This window comes from Vanessa tameamea, chromosome 4 (assembly GCF_037043105.1).
Source record: "Vanessa tameamea isolate UH-Manoa-2023 chromosome 4, ilVanTame1 primary haplotype, whole genome shotgun sequence".
Taxonomy (NCBI): Eukaryota; Metazoa; Arthropoda; class Insecta; order Lepidoptera; family Nymphalidae; genus Vanessa; species Vanessa tameamea.
Window position 1 is genome coordinate 1,305,991 of NC_087312.1, and position 20,568 is coordinate 1,326,558.

Sequence of the window (20,568 nt, forward strand, 5' to 3'; positions counted from 1 at the left end):
TATATACCACGGATCAGAGAAGAACCGGCGAAAGAAACTCAGCGTTTCTTTTCATATTAATTATTAAAATCAGCCTGGAAGCGATCATTTCTTCCCAAAATTTAGTCAGTAAACTTAACCCAAAACCTACACAGGAATATTTATTATTAAAATATTGTTATATTATTGGGTATTATTAAAATAGATTACCAACCCTCCGTTACGAGGGATGGAGGAGAAATAAAAGTCCACATTGCGTCTCAGTTGCCTAGCGATTTGTTAGCAGGGTAGCTTCGTTACCTATTCTCAAATTATAAATCGGTTAGAGAAAAAATACGGATATAAATAGGCGTTTCCGGTTCAGAACGTAGATTATACCGAAAATATACTCTTTTCCGACAGTCAGTTACACAGATTATTTATTACAATAATTAAATTGTGTATCACTTATCCCGCTTGCAAATCAACGAATACTAACTCCACATTTTTTTATCATCTTATTAATGAAAGTTTCTTTAACATGAAATTGAAATTAATATTCAGAGCAAAAATTTGATACACGTAGAAAGATGTAAGATTAAATGGATTCACAAAATATTGCTATCTAGTTGTGTCCATAGAAGTTGGTGATAATTTGTAGGGCCCGATTTAGGAGGACATCCGGTCCTACAGGCCCGAGGCCTTCACGAGGGAGGGAATAGGCAATAGATTTCCTAATAAAAAAAACATGATAAATTCGACAAGCTTTTTAATATCTAATATAAAGTATGTTCAATAGAAGTATATGATATAATCTACATAATTAGATAATATTTATAAATATTTGTTAGTAGATGTTCCGCAATACATTACTGAATTTAAAAAAAAAGTTCAATTAATTTAAAAAATAATTATTTAGGGGCCTCCAATTCTTCATTTAGCCTGGGTTTCAAGAGCTCAAATCCAGCCCTGATAAAATAAGCTTGAAGTGCGAGAATTGCGTTCAACACAAACTCAATCCTACAACGAATAATTCACTATCACAACTCGTGTTAAATTACCAAGGCGATAATTTTAATTTAATTATGTTAATATTTCTTATGAACAAAGTAACCGACACGAGTCAAGAGTGACGCAGTTTCGATTTTCCAATCCGGTTTTTATCTATCAACGGCCTGCTTTTACCAGCTCTCCTCTTCGAGTCTCCTCGTCATATTTCGAAAACCAGATGCGTTATTGCAATGATGCTTTAACTAACCGACTTAATTAAGGTGAATATATAATTAAGGTAATTATTTAAATACTGATAGTTAGTTGGCATTCACTTTATTAAACAACTTCAAAAAAAAAAAAACCTTTCATTACCATCTCCGTATGTATGCGATTTTGTCAGTAACTAGAATTTAAATTTATATGTGATGAAATACGTTTAGTATATAATGTTAAGGAACCATGCTATTTATCTGACACATTAATTGTGTACGAAATACGCTTGACAAAAAAGAATTGACGTTTCGTCTGGTATCATTAAAATGACCTTTAATCGCGTCCGTTCTATGAACACCCATTTCAACATAATATTTATAAATAATGACAGTTGAAATGGTAAAATTTCTTAAATTAATTACGAGGAAACTATTTTATCTCACAATTGTTAACAAAATACAGAAGGAAATCACAAAGACTGTGTAACAACAATTCACATTTTATTTGACCTCTAAGAATCTAAATCAATAAACATGCTGATTGAAGATACAAAATACAAAGTCGAAATGTTTATTTTATATTCAAGTACTATTAAGAAACTCATCATAATATATTTGTCAGTTTTATTGAAGAAGTATTTAAAAAAAAAAAGTATCGATTCCATTTTACTTTGCGTTATTGCCTACTGAGAGAATGCGTTTCTGACAGGGCCTTGATCGAATGAACGATTTAACTTTGAAGTGACAGAATTTATAAAAAAATTATAATCTGTGTCTGTTTGATGCGACTTATTGAATTGAATTACAAATATATTTAAATCGTTTATTTATATTATATTTAAATCATTCATAATATACGGTATAATTTTGCGCTAAAAGTTGTTTTTATTAAATGAGAATATTATAGTTTTTTTCAAGTCAATGCATTACAAGGTTATGTCAACTGTTTATTTTCCGTCTATACTAGACAGTAGTCTAAGTACTAACTGACAGACGTCAGAAAAGCATTCTCGCAGCGGCCTGAATTCAATTAAAATCATCAAGAAGATGATTTTGTCTTCAAGGCTTCTTCTATAGTGATTGCAAGTAGTGCAGGACTTAATCGATGAAGTGGACACTCGACGCGCTAGTGTTTATTGAATCGATTGTCGATAATAACGAGTACGATGACCCGGTGACGTCTGCGCCTCTCACCACGTCAGACAACTTCGCAATTACTTGATACTTGCGAGGGTTCAAATAAATAACAAATAGCAAGCAACCAAGGGTTAGCTTGTTTTATGTTTGAATTATCACCACCTACTATTTTAGCTTTTAGGTTTAATAGAAGAAATACGAAGAGTAACATTTTTATAGTGTTAATAGCTCATCTCGTTCAGTGTTGCCAGTATGAAAATCTGATATATGTCAGTTTACCAATCAACAGTGGAAATCCATTAATTTCACAGCCTGTTATGACAAAAACATATGTCATAAGTTTATTATAACGTAAAAAGAAATATATATTTTCTACAAAAACAGTTTAGATAATATATTCAAGGTATCGAATGAGAATCCAAGATGATATATGAGTTTGTTTTCTGTGTATTTATATGAATTCAGTTGCGTATAATAAAACTATTAGAGTTGCTCTACGAGTTTTCACACCTCAGAGCAGAGCACCCTTATTAAAAGTTGGGGGCATGCAACGCTATTTAAAGCATTTTAATTATTTAAATGAGTTATTGATTAACGCGTTTAAATAAACAAACTAATTAACTTTATTATATTGTTAAAAAAAAAAAAACATCAAAAGATAAATATAACATACCTTTATTAAAAATCGAAGTGTTTCTTATAAAAATAAGTTTAAAGTGTTACGATTTTTTAAATAACGAATGTATTTATTTACTATTAATCAAGCAATGATACGAATTTAAATATTACTACTTAAAAAAAATCAATCAGTTAATACGTTTCACTTCAGAGTAAGACGTGTAAGGTATATTATAAACAATATATTTTTTGCGGCTTCATCTACGCAGTTGTGTAATCAATTCAAACAGTAGAAGAAAAAATAAATAAACCGGTTCTTTATATTTAGACATAGATTAAATTATACGCACACATAATAAACATACACGAATACATACATAAAAAAGTATATTTTTTGTTTTAATTTTTATGTTGTTAGTTATATTTGGTTCTGCGAATATGTTAAAAAATCTTTCGTGAAATGATTTGATATGTGACATTAACTACACTAATAATAATCATAATATTTATAAAACGTTACAAAAACGTAGGTATCATCGTAAGTTAATAACATTTTACGATCTAAACTCGAGAATAGCTTTGCCTTTGAGATTATTTGTATCATGTGTGATGTTCATTAAAATTGAACCTAATCCGATACCATTTAAAATTTATTTCAAGACTCGTGTTAAACATTTCCGCGATTATAGAGATTATTTTATTTTGAAAAATAAAAACAAAAAGAAGATTCTGGACGGTCTGTAAATGTCCCACTGTTGGGTTAAGGCCTCCTCTCTCTTTGAGAGAAGGTTTGACATGTAGTTATATTAGTTTATGTTATATTCATTAAAATGAGTCCAAAAAAAATTATACACAAAATGAACCATATTTATTTGTAATAAAGGTTAATAATTATGGGTGTGTTTGAGTAGATATTTTCAGCAACATTATGTTAAATTTGAACATGTTTTGAATACTACACATTGTTGATAGCCTCACATTAGTAATAGCACGGTTGGTGCAAATATAGAAATAAAAAAAAATGATATTTCGTTTTAAATTGTTTACGTGAGTAAACTGTGGCGCGAAAATTAAAATGTGTTACACTTCTGTTTTATTAAATAGAATATACCTAGTTTATCTGATACTATTAATTACTATACTTTATAAAGTCTTATCCAATCTTATCTGAAAATCAAATCTGTTTATCCAATAAGTTTGTCTGACTGAACTGCTAAAAAAACACCATTTGTCGTATCTCCACTACTTGAGAACATTCCATTAGCCGCCACAGCTAGTATAGGAATACTTGGCGTCGATATTTCAAGCCTCGTTCAGTTCCGCGGTCTATTGAAAGGCAAAGCCAAATTGGCATCAAAAAAGCTCGGTGTGCTCAGCAAGGCAATACAGTATTTGACGTCGGCCCATCGTCTAAGACTCTACAAGGCACAAATTCGGTCACACATGGAGGACTGCTCCCAACTCAGGGCGAAAAAAAAAAGACAAACAACAAAACCTACACTTTTATCGCTAACAATTACGAACACGAGCAAATTTAGTATTAAATAAATTTCATACAAAATACGCGTCGCGAGGATAGAATAACTTACACTTGTTTAATAAAGCAAAGCATTGCACAAATCTTAAACTATATAGCCCACTTTCACAAATGTACAATGCTTATGATGAATATCAAAACAGTGTCGATCTAAATGTTACGTCCATTGCGTCCATGAAAAAGATCGTACTCGGCAGCAAAAATAATGTCTGAGTTGATACATCCTTGTATTTTTATTACTTTTTTTTTTTTTTTACTTTTATATACTTTTAATTAGATAGTTATTTAAATTTTATTTAAATAGTTTTCAAATTAGGTTAAGATGTTGATTGTTTTCTTTTTGTGCATGCTGTGTTCTTCTTTAAGTAATTGTGACACTTAGAATATAATTTTACTTTGTTATATTATATTATTATAATCAGTGTACACATTGTTGAAGAACCAAATAAAATAAAAAAAATAAAAATAAAAAATAGCGGTCTACATAAACGTTTATATAGAGAGGCAATAACATCAATGTCTTAGGAACGCATAGAGTATCATCATTATGAATCATTATTTTTTTGTACAGATAAAAATATGCGTCGAAAGAACGCCGTAATAAGACCGTGTACCTTTTTTTTGTCCATTGTATAAATATTGCATTTAAATTACAAGGATATTCAAAGAGTTATTTGTTCAAAAAACAAGTTCGTTAATCGTTTCTAAATATTGTTTCATTTAATTAATCTATTCTGTAAAAATAAACTTGTAACTCGGATAAGAATGCGATTGCGAAATTTCAAAACGTTATATATTTCATTTTTTTTTACTCTGTGCAATTATTTTACTAAAAATTGGGATATTTCATTACATTACAGAAAAATTACTTTCTTATTCAACTGTGTATCCATCATCGAATGTTTCAAATGGTGTGTCCAAATTGACATTATATTTTCTATGTAGCAACATTATTACGCCTAAATATAAAAGTTTAATATAATCGATAATTTAAGTTTTTTTTTTAAATAAATATTAAGCTGAATACATTAAAACATCATCTTGCCCTTGATCTGAAATGACTCACAACGAAAGGGTGGCTTTGACGCACGCACCCCGGTTTACCTTCGCCGTAATCTAGAGGAAAAACCGAAACAAACCAGACGAAAGAAATACGACTTTAATTTATTATAATTAAGGCTTAAATTGCACTGACTGAGAGGCAGTTGATTAATTCCAATGGACAATTATGGATGCTAGTGATGTCTATGTATCGATAATCGTTTTAAATAATATTATTAAAAAAACTGTTTTCGTTTCTTTTGAGATGACGTGTGGGTTTTTCGAATATACGTCAGAGACACGATATGTGAGATTATAATAACTAGTTTTAATTGTATTTTACGAACAAAAATGACGAAAAACGAATAATACTTTTATAGTAGATATGTGATATTTACATATTTTACGTACGTTTCGAACTTGTATTATCCAGTATTGCCCAGTTGTAATAAAACTTCTCACACCCGTCTTCGGCAGGGATCGTATCGATATAACGGATCTGTGTTCCGCTCGTGATGGTTCTATCTTCAGGAGACGAAGGTGATTTTCGCCGAACGGGATTCGCCATTCCCATATCCCAGTCCACTAAGACGGTCCCACAGATGGAAGCTATGGCCTTCGCTTCGCAATCGCCATGACGATTCTCTCTGGAGAATCGCCGACACGATTGCTCGCAGGATGTCTGTGCATGATACTCGCTACCTTCTCGATCCGGGGAACTAGGCGCTCGAAGTGCTCTTCGAAGCCCCGGGGAAGTCGTAGTTATATTTATTCCAATTTCAATATGGCAGTCTTATGTTAACATTTATAAATTAATGAATTGATTGTTGTTAAATAAAACTATGTTTGTATTATTTTAATATAATGGTATTTTAAAAATTAAAATCGTTGGCTACTATTTTAATAATCTATATCAATTTTGTAAGTGTTGCCGTATCAGAATAATTATAAAAATCACAAAGGGATAATGTATCGATACTTTTTAAAGTATCTTTATGAAAACACTTCGATTTCAAGTAATGTGTAGTAAATCAATTGATCGTAATTTATATTGCTATTGACTGTTCTTTGAAAAATTCTATTAATGCGTAATTGAATAAATAATTATCATTATTTATTAATTTTTTACAACTTTGGTTACTGTACGGAATAAAATTTATTTTTATAAGATGACGGAAAAAAAAATTTTCAAATTTAAGTGTGACGATTCTGACTCAAAAATATTGGATTCCTGTCACGTGGTACCTGACACGTTGTATATTTAGTGTTAAATAAGTTGCACAGACACAATATGTGGATTCTGGTATTAAAAACATTGCGAATTACAAAATTAACGAATATTAATTGAATAATTTTTAAAGTAGCCAATCATAATCATTAAACAGATAATAACTAGAGCCTATGCCTAGAGGCATGCCCTAGAGCTTCTCTAATTAAATATATAACTTAACAAAATGCAAAAGTAAATACAGTTATACCGTGTTCATATAAACATTGCTACATTCGCACTTGACCGGATATACTTTTATAATTAAATGGCTAACCACAAGAACTAGACATGATATCAAAAACCATATACGGTTACAATAAAACGTTTTTCTTGATAAATAAACTAACGTCACTACGATTAAATCGGAAACAATTTGCAATTATTTAAACCAAATCAGTATATATTTATGCAACCCAGCATAAAATATTTATATGACAATTTAGATTTGCAATTCATGTACATAAATTATAATGCTCTAGGTGCGGGGTACCCGCGTAGTTAAAATTAATATTGTTATTTTTAAATGAAGACCGCATTTATACTTATTAAAAAAACGTGGAATTCTATCGTTTACCTTGTGTACAGTTTATATATAGTCTTTTAAAATCACAAGAAGAGTAAAGCAAATTGAACAACTGTGATATTAAATTGACGATATCATTCGTATCTTCAATAATCTAAAATGATCTTTATAGATTCTTGTAAAATTGGTGTTTTGATTGTGTTGAAGATGTAATCGGAACTTTGGAACTAAAGTGTTACATTATATCTAAAAAAATATTAATCAAGAATTGTCTATTTTGCAGCACAGCAGCAGAGTAAATCGCATGGGATATCTTATATCTAAGGTTGCTTCTATCTTTGATTAGAATAAGGTACGGTTGAAGATTTTATGTATCTAATTTGAAAAAAAATTAGGAACGACTTACGTACCGGTTCTTCTCGGTGGAACCGGTTTTCTGATGACATCAAATTTGATAAAAAGTCCTTATAAGTTACCAATTGAATATATTTTTTTATGGCTTAATGGGCCACTTGATGGTAAGTAGTCACCACTGCTTATATACAATAACGCATTATGAAAATTTAAGTATTTCTTTCATAACTAATGCTCCACCAACCTTGTGAGATGTTACACTGACCCTTCAAACACCAATACTCAGTGGGTGGTACCTTCCCAGACGGGCCCGCACACGGCCCACCCCCAGGTAAAGAAACGATGGTTATATAAATATAATTATTTTGATTGTGTAGTAATTTCATAATACTTTATTTCTCTAAAATTTTTCGCCTTCTCGTATTTTCTGTTTTGTCCGTTTACATTTTGGCTGCGTTCAAATAACGCATTTTAGAAGGTAGTTTAGAAGGCATATACTATAATATGGTACTAATTCTTAAATTACTGACTACTAATATTAAAAGATTATTTTTCAATACCCACTTGAAATACTTAGATACGAAATAAGCTGGATATATTACTGGTTTAATAAACACGTGTAATATAAGCTCCTGGTGCCATACGTGTGGAAATGTTACGAATTCTTCCCCGTATTCATTGAGAGGTAATTACTAGAAATGAAATGGATATCCGGTAACTATCCGGTATCCGGCCTATCCTGCAGCCATAATACTATCCGGCCGAATATCGGATAGCTACTATTCGATAGACATCCGGTTGAATAAAAAAAAACTGGATAAAAGAAACATATTTTTGAGTAATTCTTTAGTTAGTCTTAGTATCACTTAACTTAAATATATAGTGTTAGTTGTAAATTTAAAAATCACAATAATAAATTTATGTAATACAAAAAAAATGAATGAATTAGAATTCATACCGCGCTAAGGGCAAATTATGGTGAATAAATACTAATTTCTCTGCATTGAGAGGTAGCGGGTGGTTGCGTTTCTCTTCATAAATAAGGCCAGCTTCAGAAAAAAGTATTTCGCTGTACACCTTCCTGCAAGGTGCAGAAAGGTAGATTTTGGCAAACTTTGTTAAATTTTTAAACTTGGATATTGTTTGGCATTAGCTTCCCACAAAGAATAAGGGTCCCATTGGCGATCGGCTACGTTTCGCTGGATATCCGGCGGCCGGATACCCGGCTATCCGGCCACATGGTCGGCCGAATATCCGGTATCCGGCCAAACTGCTATCCGTTTCATCTCTAGTAATTACCTTGCTTGCTTATTTATAGAAAATAAATATCGAAAGCTAATTATTACGCACATATTCCAGTTGGATACAACATTATGAAAACGCTGGTAATACATAATATTATTAGTAACTTAATTACTTATCTAATATTTATATGTAAAAAGATTTTCCGTATATTTCCGTATATCAATAATTAAGGGTAATGCGACTATATTGAATAAAACATTTTCAGTTTTTTAATTTTGTAGTTGATAAAATTTCAACTCGAATTTAACATCACATATTAAATTTAAAATTATATTCCACTTAATTTTATACTGCGTCTCGAAAAGTCTTGAAACAAGGCACAACACTATTAACCGTCTAATTACCAAACAACAAAGATTAATATTCTCAAAATATGTATGACAAATCATAACCACAAAAGCCGAGACGTGGCAGCGACCGCAGCTCGGAGACTATGTCTAGTCGAACTTTTAACTTGTATAAACTTACGTTTAAAATTCGAACTCAAAAACAAATAAATTACGAGCTTCAATCTTCAATAATTTCAAGTGCTTTAATATCTCCCGTTTAGTAATTAATCCTAATGATTTAAACCTTATTTAAAAAAAAATTAGCGGATTTTAATTTTTCCTCTCTTTCTGTCATTATTGCTTTTTAATTAGAAAGAAGAAGACACATCATTGTTTAACAATGACCTCCTTAAAATTTATAGATAAAGCCTCTGACTCCATTTGTAACTCTATGGCCTGGTCTTAAAAGGGCCAATATCGATGGACTTTTGGCATTTAGAATAGAAAGAATAACCACACGTTGGTTATTTTATATATCATATGCTTTTTTAGGGTTCCGTACTCAAAGGGTAGAACGGACCCTATTACTAAGACTCCGCTATCCGTCCGTCTGTCACAAGGCTGTATCTCACGAACTGATAATGAAATGATGTATTTCTGTTGCCGCTAACAAAAAATACTAAAAAATTAAATAAATGGGGAGCTCTATGGTACAACGGACATGTTATTTTCCCGTTTTTATAGATAATGGCACGAAACCCTTCGTGCTCGAGTTCTACTCACACTTGACCGTTTTTGTAATATTGTTGATACGAGTAATGTGTAAGAAAAAAAAATGAAATAATTTGGCAAATGGCAAAAGTTCCTTTACATTGTAACAAAACTGTACTTCGGCCCTTTTAGCACAAGGCTACCGACTTATACACAGATCTAACATACTAATGAAATAATGAGTCTAATGTTTATATTTATGTATTATTAGTGCAAACCTTGACTCGGTAATTAGTAAATCTATGTTATAGAAATTAGTGTTTTTTTTTTAAATACACAAATAATTTGCAAACGCAGTTGTTGTCTTTGGAATTATTTTGTGTCTATGAAAAGATCTATATACGTGCGTAGAGTAGGGTAGTATTAAAAAAAATTAAATAGATTATTCTACTTTAGACAAAAGTCAAGATTATACAATTATGTCACACAGATACAAATATTAAATAAACTTACTTCTAATTACGGCGATTTTTGACGTTTTAATATCAAATTCACCGTTTAGTTAATTTACAGAATAAACCTTATAAAGCATGAATCAGCATTGTTTACGTCGTACTCATTACATTTAATTAACTATTAATTAATACAATCCTTGGACTGAGGTCCCGCACAGAGGACAAGTCAGACTTCTTGAAACTGTGACTGTCTGATATACGGTAATCCCGCTTATCTTGATGTGACCCATTTTTAACAAATTAATACATGAATTCTGTAACGTTTATTCTTGAACTAAATGTAATTTATTAAAGACGTCCACACATATTTAAAAAATAGTTTGAAGCGAAATTAAAAATGAACGTTTTAACGTTTATGTTGTATTGTTCTATGCGTTCCTAAAGTATTCATCCGATGGTGATGAAACTTTGGTGGTGTTTTTTCAACGTTTTTCCTTCAGTATAAATCGAAACGGGACGGGTAGCTATTAATATAAAAATAGTCGTGTTCTTTATTTGAAAGAGTTGAAATTTTGGACAAGTGTTGCTAACACTCGCAACAAACAGGTCCGAAAGGAGTCTTAAAAATTTTAAAAACGAATTATATTTTTAATTTGGCTATCAATTTGTCAAACATTTATTAAACTACGTACATTTATTTTTGCGTTATAAACCCCAACCGCTTACTTATATATCCACGAATTTAATTCAACAGTGAACGTAGCTTATGAGGATAGAAGTTTGATAACAATTACCAGTTCATAAAATCACACTTTATAATGGCTTCGCTTGTAATTGTTTATACGTACACGTTACTAACAAAGTCAGAATTAAAAAAAAATTACCCACTGGTAATTGTCGTATCGAATTGAAGAGTTTATACATAAATCGATTGACGATACAAAAATTTCATTCCATTGAGATGATCTGACCATGGAGCCGAGAGATAGTGGAACTCTTTGTGAGGAATGGTTGACATTTCTTACAGCGACAATGTCTAGCCGTCACTTCTTACAATTAGATGGCCCATTTAAGCATTCGTCAACCTATTTTACAAGAAAAGAAAAATAAAATATTGTTTTTTGTTAAAGTATAATTTAATTTACTTAAGATTATATAACAATAATGAAAGACTATTATATTATATACACGTAGTACTTGTATTTTATTACTACCGTCATGTCTTATATATGTACGATACATCAAAACAGATATTAGTAATTAATACTTTATATGCTATAATCAAAGTGTAAGAGACAAAATAATTGATATGAATAGCCTTGGGGAAACCCAAGACATGCAAGGGATAAAATTACTGCATAAAATTAAAAAAAAAGCGGTCGTTAGTGTTGCAAGTATAAAAACATATCAATTTAAATAACCATAGCTTTTAGTTGTTATAAACTTTAAATGGATTTGATTTGTAAATATTAAATACTTCCTAATAAAAATAAACCTTTGAAAGACTTTTTTTGAAGTTTACAAGATTTATGTCTTAAAACCAAGGTTTTTTTTTAACGTAATTTATAATCGGAGTCAAAAAATTTAGTAATTATAACGTACTAAAAATGTTGAAAGTATATCGGAACGTAGGCGGCAGAAACAGCAATGAACTGTATGAAAGAAAATGGATGTCAGTTAGTTTAAGAATAGCCAAAAATGCTAACTGGCCAAAACAGAAGTAAGAATAAAAAAAATATATAAAAAAAAAAAATTATTAATGTTAAGGTTTTTTATTTTTTTTTAATCATCTGATGCTGTTGTATAATACAAATATATGTGATATTTTCTCAAAGGAGTTTCGATTGTCCACGCAAATCCAATGCGGGTTGCTAGTGATTCATATGTATCATTCCAAAGATCTCTCGACTATCTCGACTCGATCAACATAAATTATAAAACACGCAAGCCACATTGCATACGAATACAAGGAATAGACTGCGACCTACAATACTAATAGCTCGCTTTTGATAATGACTTTGTTATCATCCTATTATAAAGAGGTAAATTTGTTTTTTGCCGGAATGACGTAATATTGACAAGTTTTTTTTTGACGTGGTAAGACGTCAGAAGTACGTAGAAAATTGTCACACGTCCATTCATCTCAACGTCTCGCCCCTCACTGATTTATTAGGCGACAGAGGGATTTGATTGCAATTTGCACGAATCGATTACGTCAAAAATATCGTTAAAACGATTTCATAAAAAATATTCTGTAAAAATAAGCCGAAAGTTCCCTTACTATTTTGTGGCGTAATAATCCAATTTAAATATAATGCTCTAGTGATAGATAACATAGGAAAAAAATGCTAATAATAAAAAAAATCAGATGATACTTTCCATATTTATTTCTATTTTGATTACTTTTAATTGTTTAATTTGAAGAGGAAACGATATGTTATGTTGGTTAGCATATACATATATATTTTTAAGTTTTCCGGTAACGATTAACTTAAAAAAAGCAATCAATGTAACTCAAATGAAGCTGTTTCTCGTACATTCACGAGTTAACATCAAAATTCAGTTTATAATTGAAACACGGTTGTAAGGGGTGCATGGTGATTCAAAGGGGACGCAGAACCACAAACAATTATTTTATTTCAAAACTTTTCATCAAGGGTCTTCATCGTTTCAAAAAACTCGCCAGAAAAATAAAGTATTTCTATGACTTTCTGTTTTATTGCATTTGGGTTCCAAAACACGTATTTCACGCTTCTGAAAACAATAGTCTAAATTTGAAACGGTTGAAACTTAGAAGCGCAACTTATAATATTACAATATTATATACAAGTATAACCTTCTTCAAAAACGCGCTGCATTTTCCGCAATAAAACATCTCTTGATTTATTTTATTAAAAATATTCTTTAAGATAAACATTATATTCGGAATCGGTTCAGTCGTTTACTTTCTGCAAACTTTTTCAAATACTATAAATATTGTTATCTCTTTTTAATTTTTACATAAAAAGAAGACCGAAAGTTTTCTACCTTTTCCATTATCGATAAACATATATTTTTATGAAATTAAATCAGATTTATACATACTTCATTCATGTATATTTACATATAGGTATGTACATTTGCACTTATAACAGAAATAATCAATATATTTTCATAAATAAGCGCTTATAAATTGTCATTTTAAGTGAAAAATCGAATCGAAAAAAACAGAATTGAAAAAATTATGTCACTTTGTTGTTAGTAACTTCGGTCTGTCTATTATTAACCTATGAAGTCATTATCAGAATAAATGACATAGTGGTGATTATAACTAATTTTTTTAATTCAATTTTAAACCCCATTTTGTCTATCTCGTTAAAGATTAGAAATATGGAATATGTTTTTAAAGAGAGTTCCTTTTATGATAGATAATATGTATCTATTTTTTAAAAGGCATTATTTATTTTGCTTTATCATATATTTTTTTATTTTTCTGTTACTCTTGTTGAAACGTTTTATATTCTTAATTTAGTAGGATAATAGTAACGAAGGCTCTAATAATTAAATAAATATGTAAATTCAACCGAATAGGCAACTCCACGATTACACAACATTTAGTAAAAATAAGCGTTACGACATTGAATAAAATCATTTCTCTCAAAAGTTGCTGGCATTGAAAAATCATACGAATTTAAACAGTTATTAAGACTCGGAATATACCCTACTCAGGAATTTACAGCAAATTTAATTCAAGGGTCGGTTTTAATAAAAAATTAAAAGAGATTCAAAAGTGATTCTGACGTCTGTCTAATCTACTTTAATAAAAGGACGCAATCGAATGATCTTAAAAAGAAACGAGCGAATCTTACAGTAATCGTATATGATACGTAACTGACACTTCAACTTGGTAATAATTAATAAGCAATATTAACATTATGTCCTCTACAAAAATGGTTTGGTACCATCTGACGGTTAACTCAAGTACCACGCGGGTACGTAGATCAAATCTTCCTGTTACGCACTTCCGTCCCGTTTCACGGAATCACTACCACAGATTGCAATATTCAAAGAAAAAATATATTGTGACTGGTTAACCGGATCTCGTGTCACTGCTGCACAAGGGAGCTCAATCCACTACATCTCGCTGAGGTTTGACGAATTATCGTATAGAGGTATAATTTTCACTGCGTCAATGCGATACCTGCAGGTTTCTTTGGGGATGGTACTGAAGTACCAACCACATTGTACCAAGAATATTGAAAAGTAATGATCAAAAATTAATTTCTTACTTTAAAACAGAACACAACAATAAAAAATATTGCTGTTTAGTGGTAGAAGATATGTTGAGTGGGTTGTACTGAATTAATACGCGCGTGTTATGCTGGTTATGAATGAGTATCACATTAATTCAGTTATTCTGACGATGGCAAGCTTCTCATACTGCATCGTATTATATTAGTGGCGTGTTGTCTATTGCAACGTTCGAGGTTGCAACATAACAAGTGATTGTATACAGAGTAACACTCATTTTTAAGCTATCATTTATATTATTTACAGACTTTATTGTTCATCAAAATGTAATTACACAAAAGGTATACTTAATCTCAACCAATCAAACCTAAAACGTGCACAAAAAGTTGGTGAGTCCAAGAGCATTCGTACATAAAACAGCTTTATGATTTGTGAGACTTTGTGAGTACCTACTATTTACTAACAGTGTACTTCTACCGTCTTGAAAATCTTACTAATTGTGACGTTGAAGTCAGAAAGATTCTGTTTGATCTGTCCACTCGGGTATCCCAGCTTCATACTTATATATTATCACTTAACAATTAAAAATAATATGTATGAAAACAAACCAATTTGATGCTTACAATTATATAAAACACATTCACTTTAACACTTGGAAATCACAGCGCGAACACGTAACACAATTATAAAAAGTTGCATCAAGGTATGCATCCACCGGCGTCGAGACGCGTACTGAATAAAACTGAGAAAATAAAGTAAACATTATTACGTAAATTTAATTGCGAATATTTCCTTGTAAAGGCCGTGACGAAGCCATGGACGGAGTAAGGGCGCGCCCGCAACTTGCCGATCCACATTCACTCTTTAAAATATTTCAACACAGGTGATCAGGAAAAATATCGATTTATTCTGAAATTACAAGAATCGATTTTGTTATTCATTTCCAACAAGCGGTTGTTGGTTTATTTTCATATACCTCATTAAACGCAAACTTTAAATACTACAATTTCTATTTAACCACATTTTATATTATCATAACATTTAATTTGTTGAACTAAATTACGATCATTTTATAATAGCGTCATTAAGGGAGAACAAATAAACAAACACTTCCGTTGTAAACAAGCAAGTGTGGTGCTGGTTTAACATGAGTTTTCCTAGAAGCGACCGGTGGGCACGGCTTTCCTGGTCATTCGTCTTAATTACTCCAATACGATTCGATTACGGACGCTTTTGTATTGCGACTTTTTTAATATATAACTTAACAAATAAATTCAAACTACTTGATTTTTTTTATTAGACTAAGCTCTCGATTGTACTTTATCTGTTTTATATTGTTTTTCTCTCTCTATATAATAGCATTATCGTCGTCGTTTAAATGTAATTAGTTAAAAAATAGGGTCTTTTTTACTATAATTATTTACGAAAACGTATCACATTTATTAATTAATATTTTAAATGTCTTTAAAACTATTTATTAATTTTGCTTATTATAGTTTATTTTTATTTTTTATTGTGGCAACAAAAAAGAAGATAAGAAAAGTCTTATGGTTATAAATCGTTATTTTTAATGACTTTTAATTTTGTTGTTGCGCCAAATAGCAAGTTTTTTTTTTGTCAAATATATACAAAAAACGATAGGGTTTGATCGGAACAATATATGAGTCAATAAATTAATTATTATAAAAGTACTTTAAAATAATAGTTGTAGGTAATAATCGATAATTATTATACGTGTTTGTGAGCTTGTTATGTAATGCATTTAACGTCTAGTAATGTAAATACGACACGTAAGGCACGTGGTATTGTTTGTAATTTTATCGGTCACCTGTACTAATATTCTTCGCAATCTTTGTATAATAAATACAAGAGTATCAAACGATATTCGGCTACTATTCGAATATCGAATAAATGAATTTTATATTTTTGATTACCTACCACACACGCAGAAAAAAAATCTATCGATTTTGAACAATGAATTTTTAATATTAATTAATTAAAGTTAAAATAATTACAAGTAGCACAATTTAACAAAAAAATATGTATGATAGTATTACATAAGGACAGAGTGCGACTGATATGTACATGAGATGAGTTTGAGCGAATTTTTGATGTGCGACGTATACCGTGACTGTAAACGACTTAATACTTCCCTCTACACTTCCTTGTGTGCATGGTTCACATACAATGCTTCACTATACATTATTATAATTATAAGAAAAATATCTACCCTTTTACGAAAGTCTATGTTTTTGATAATACTCCATATTTCATTATTGATTTCCGTTAATTATTACGAAAGTCTACGAAAATCATTATGTTCTTTATATGAGTTTGTTTCGCCGATTCTTCTCTGATCTGATATATATATTCCGGCGGTAAATTTTGACAAACAGTAAGTGCAACGCTTCTTTATTAATGAATATGTTGACTTTGACTAATGTCAAATATATATTATGAATAATGTCGTTGCGTTCTTTTATAATGTATCCGATACCCACCATGGCTGTAATCAGTAATGATTTTCGCACTTAAGTATCCTTAAGATTTTGCTTTTTTTATTTTGTGTTGTTAAAGCACCTTATTAATATTTAATCATCAAAATATTTCAATACTGATTTCCGGAAGAACTGATTGCAAATGCGAATTGCTTTATTTTATTTAAAGACTATTTTTATTAGAGCTGCGATAGAGTCCTCTAGAAGAGAGAGAAGAGAGAGAGAACTCTATTTTTGCTATACTTGCAGCATTTAATTACATAATCATAATATTTATCGTAGATTTATTATTATCGTCATCGATACAATAACAAAACTAAACATCACTACGATGAAAATGTTTGAGCACATCATTTTTAAGTTTGGCAACTAATTACCATATAAAAAGTGGCTAAATTAATCTTTTTTGAGCTTTTTATTGAGAGCGAGCGAGCTTGTAAGATTATACATAGATGATACAGATTTCGAAATACCTATAAGTTGTTATCTTCACTACGCGAACTAAATGTACATATATTATATATTCAATGAAGAGAATTTGTAATACTTGTAGTATATATTTTTTGATTATTCTTTACATTGGTGATTATTAACACGTATCATCTAATTGTATCTAGTATCGGCAGTATTATTTAGATACACCAAACTAATTTATACATCAGGAAATATTTTCAATGGATAAGATATATCAATAAGCAGTATTCTATCATTTTACAAATAATACAATTAAAAAAAAAATTATAATTTAACTTTTTAATAATCGTAAAAATATATTAAACTTCATTTTTTTAAACATCGAGATGTCCTGATAAATCTTAAGAGCATTTTTTTTTAAATATTTACTATTGGAATAATATACTCAAGGTTTTTCAATTCGTGGCAAAATGGACAATGATTAAGAATACAATACAATACAATTTAAAACATTACTAGAAAACTCATTAGATTACTAATAAGCTATTAATTGTGTTGGTCATTTGAGAGTCCATAGTCCTCTCTGAAGGACCTAACGATGTCGTTCCGGTATCGCTTTGGATTCATCAAATAAATATTAATTAACACCACTGGTAATACTTATATGTATTTTATATAAATGACTTTTATTTCTTCTATTATATAAATTAAAAACTAAATTAAGTACACGTAACTTTTTTTGTAGCTTCTTGGGGCTGTACAAATTTTTAACAGGCTACCGAATGACATAACAGTTTTGAAAAAAAATAATGTAAGTTTAAGCATGGGTTAATCAATGTTTTCATAGTTAACGGGATTTTTAATAATACAAGTTGGACTTTAAAATGTGTTTTTATAGCAACATACATATATATTTGCAAAAAATTAATTTAATCATTACCGAGGATAGAAGAAGAATTGAAGATCGGTTTAAATCCGGACTAGTACCTGAGTTTTCATGTGCTATCATTGTGTTTATTATTACTCTGTGGCAAACCAAACCATCGTGCGGAAACCTGTATATTACGGATGGTATTCCGCCAAATGCCATACCTACTAATCAGAGACTATATCCTTCTCCTGAATTGGAGTGACGGCCTTTGTCCTAAAATGCCAAAAATATTAACCATTGATTATGCACTTGTAATGTCTCTTTATTAGAACTCTGTGAACTGAACATTCAAAGAATTTATTTAAAAAAAAAACATATGAATCCTTTTTATAAATCAGCTTAGACAGAATATTATGAAAAAAAAAACCGATATTCTGATTTCTAAAATTTATATTTACCGCCAAATCGAATCGCCAATATATTACCTGTAACGAAAACATAAATAAGTTAGAACATATTTAGTAAATGTATCAGTAGTCTCGGAATGAAATGCTTTACCAAAAAAAATTACGTAACATACAATCTATTGTTAGTAATGTCTCGGTGTAAAAATGTTTTGCATAAATCTCAGTTTGATAAATCTTTGTGATTAACCTTGTGATTTGGACAACACGAACTACGTACTCTTTAACGTACGTTACGTTAAAGAGAGCGAGGTAGCGAGTACCAGTTGAGCGATTCTGAAAGAACAAACTTAACTCACCGAAGACTATCGTGAAATGTCAGCAAGTGAAGTGATATATTTATTGTAAAATATACTTATATTATATAAGTGTAAATAACTATATCTGTATGTCTGTCTGTTGCACTTTCACGGCCAAGTTACTGAACTGAATTTTATGAAATATCGTATTGTAGCTAGTCATTATGAATGTTTGCATTGAAAGCACGAGCGGTCAGCACGTTTTCGACACATTTCAAAAACTATATAGAAATCATAACACAACACGTAATAGTCACAGCTTACAATTAGTTTTCTCTAGGGCAGTTTGCGAGCCATAAGAAAGAAAGAAATTTAGTTTGAAATTATATTAATGTTAGGTGAGTAAACATTGTAAGGCGTCAAGCTGGATCATTTATAACCTACGTATGTACTGCAACAAATTAGATAATCTACCAAGAGCATTTATTTAATTTATGGCTATAACTACATATATTAAATATCCTTTGTCTCGTTCTTAGAGAAAATATTTAGGCCGCTTACAGCGCATAAATACTCTGGACAAGTATTTTATTTCAACAACACATTATTTCTTAGAGATAAAATTCCTGGTAAATTGAAAATGTTAAATGGTGGTTAGACATGATCAACCTAGATACAAATGTATATTAACTTGGTAGTGGACATATGCTTAATTTAAGGAATGCCCCTTGGTTCAACTCTTCGGATAACGTTAACGTTAGAACCAAAGATTTAAATCTTTGGTTAGAAGGGAATTATTATGAACATGAATTATTACTCGAGTGACAGCATTATTGACGTATTAAAAAAAAGAGTCGTCTCGCACTACCGGGAATTTTCATTCGTTTTCTTTGTATTCGCGTTTGTTGCTTCACTATAATGCCCCACGCGCCCTATCTTCCTTCCGTTCTTTTGTTTTATAAGCTGAGAATTACTTCTAGAAAGTAACTCAGTTCTTTTTTTATAATTTTGAAATTTGGATTTAGTGGCTAATGTTTATCTCACACTACAGTGAGAGTTCATCTCAAATTAAAACTCCGTGAAGGTTTTCTTAAACTAATGAGACTTGGCCGTTACCGTCAGCTAATCGTAAGAATTTTATTACCTAACGACACTTGCAACACACAAGTCTATAAGTCACCAGTTACCAAACCTGATTTTTCGGCATATATGGAGTACTATTTACGTAAATACGTGCACATGGAAGTCATTAGTTGTAGCATATAGCATAGCAGTAGTTAGCATAGCAGTAGCATGGAAGTCAACGCCAAAGAAAACGAAAACGCGGGTTCAGCTCGTTTTAACTTAAAGTATATCAGAAGCCTTATTAGACTCACGAAGCTTTACTTAGCACTCCATTCTAATGTAGTTATGATTTTTTTTGAATACGGTAATTATTTATATTAAACATTACTTATCTATTTTCAACA

General features: G+C 30.5%; 1 protein-coding gene across 3 annotated transcripts in view; it reads right to left on the reverse strand.

Moving 5' to 3' along the window:
- LOC113396655 (uncharacterized) overlaps nt 1–20,568 on the reverse strand; it is an 82,315-nt gene that overhangs the window by 34,904 nt on the left and 26,843 nt on the right. Inside the window, exon 1 of one of the 3 annotated variants that reach the window (XM_026634686.2) lies at nt 15,237–15,361. The exons of the other annotated variants lie outside the window; for them this stretch is intronic. The gene's annotated coding sequence lies outside the window, so the exon portion shown is untranslated. Of the gene's footprint in view, nt 1–15,236; nt 15,362–20,568 lie in introns of those variants that run through there. 3 annotated transcript variants of the gene reach the window in all.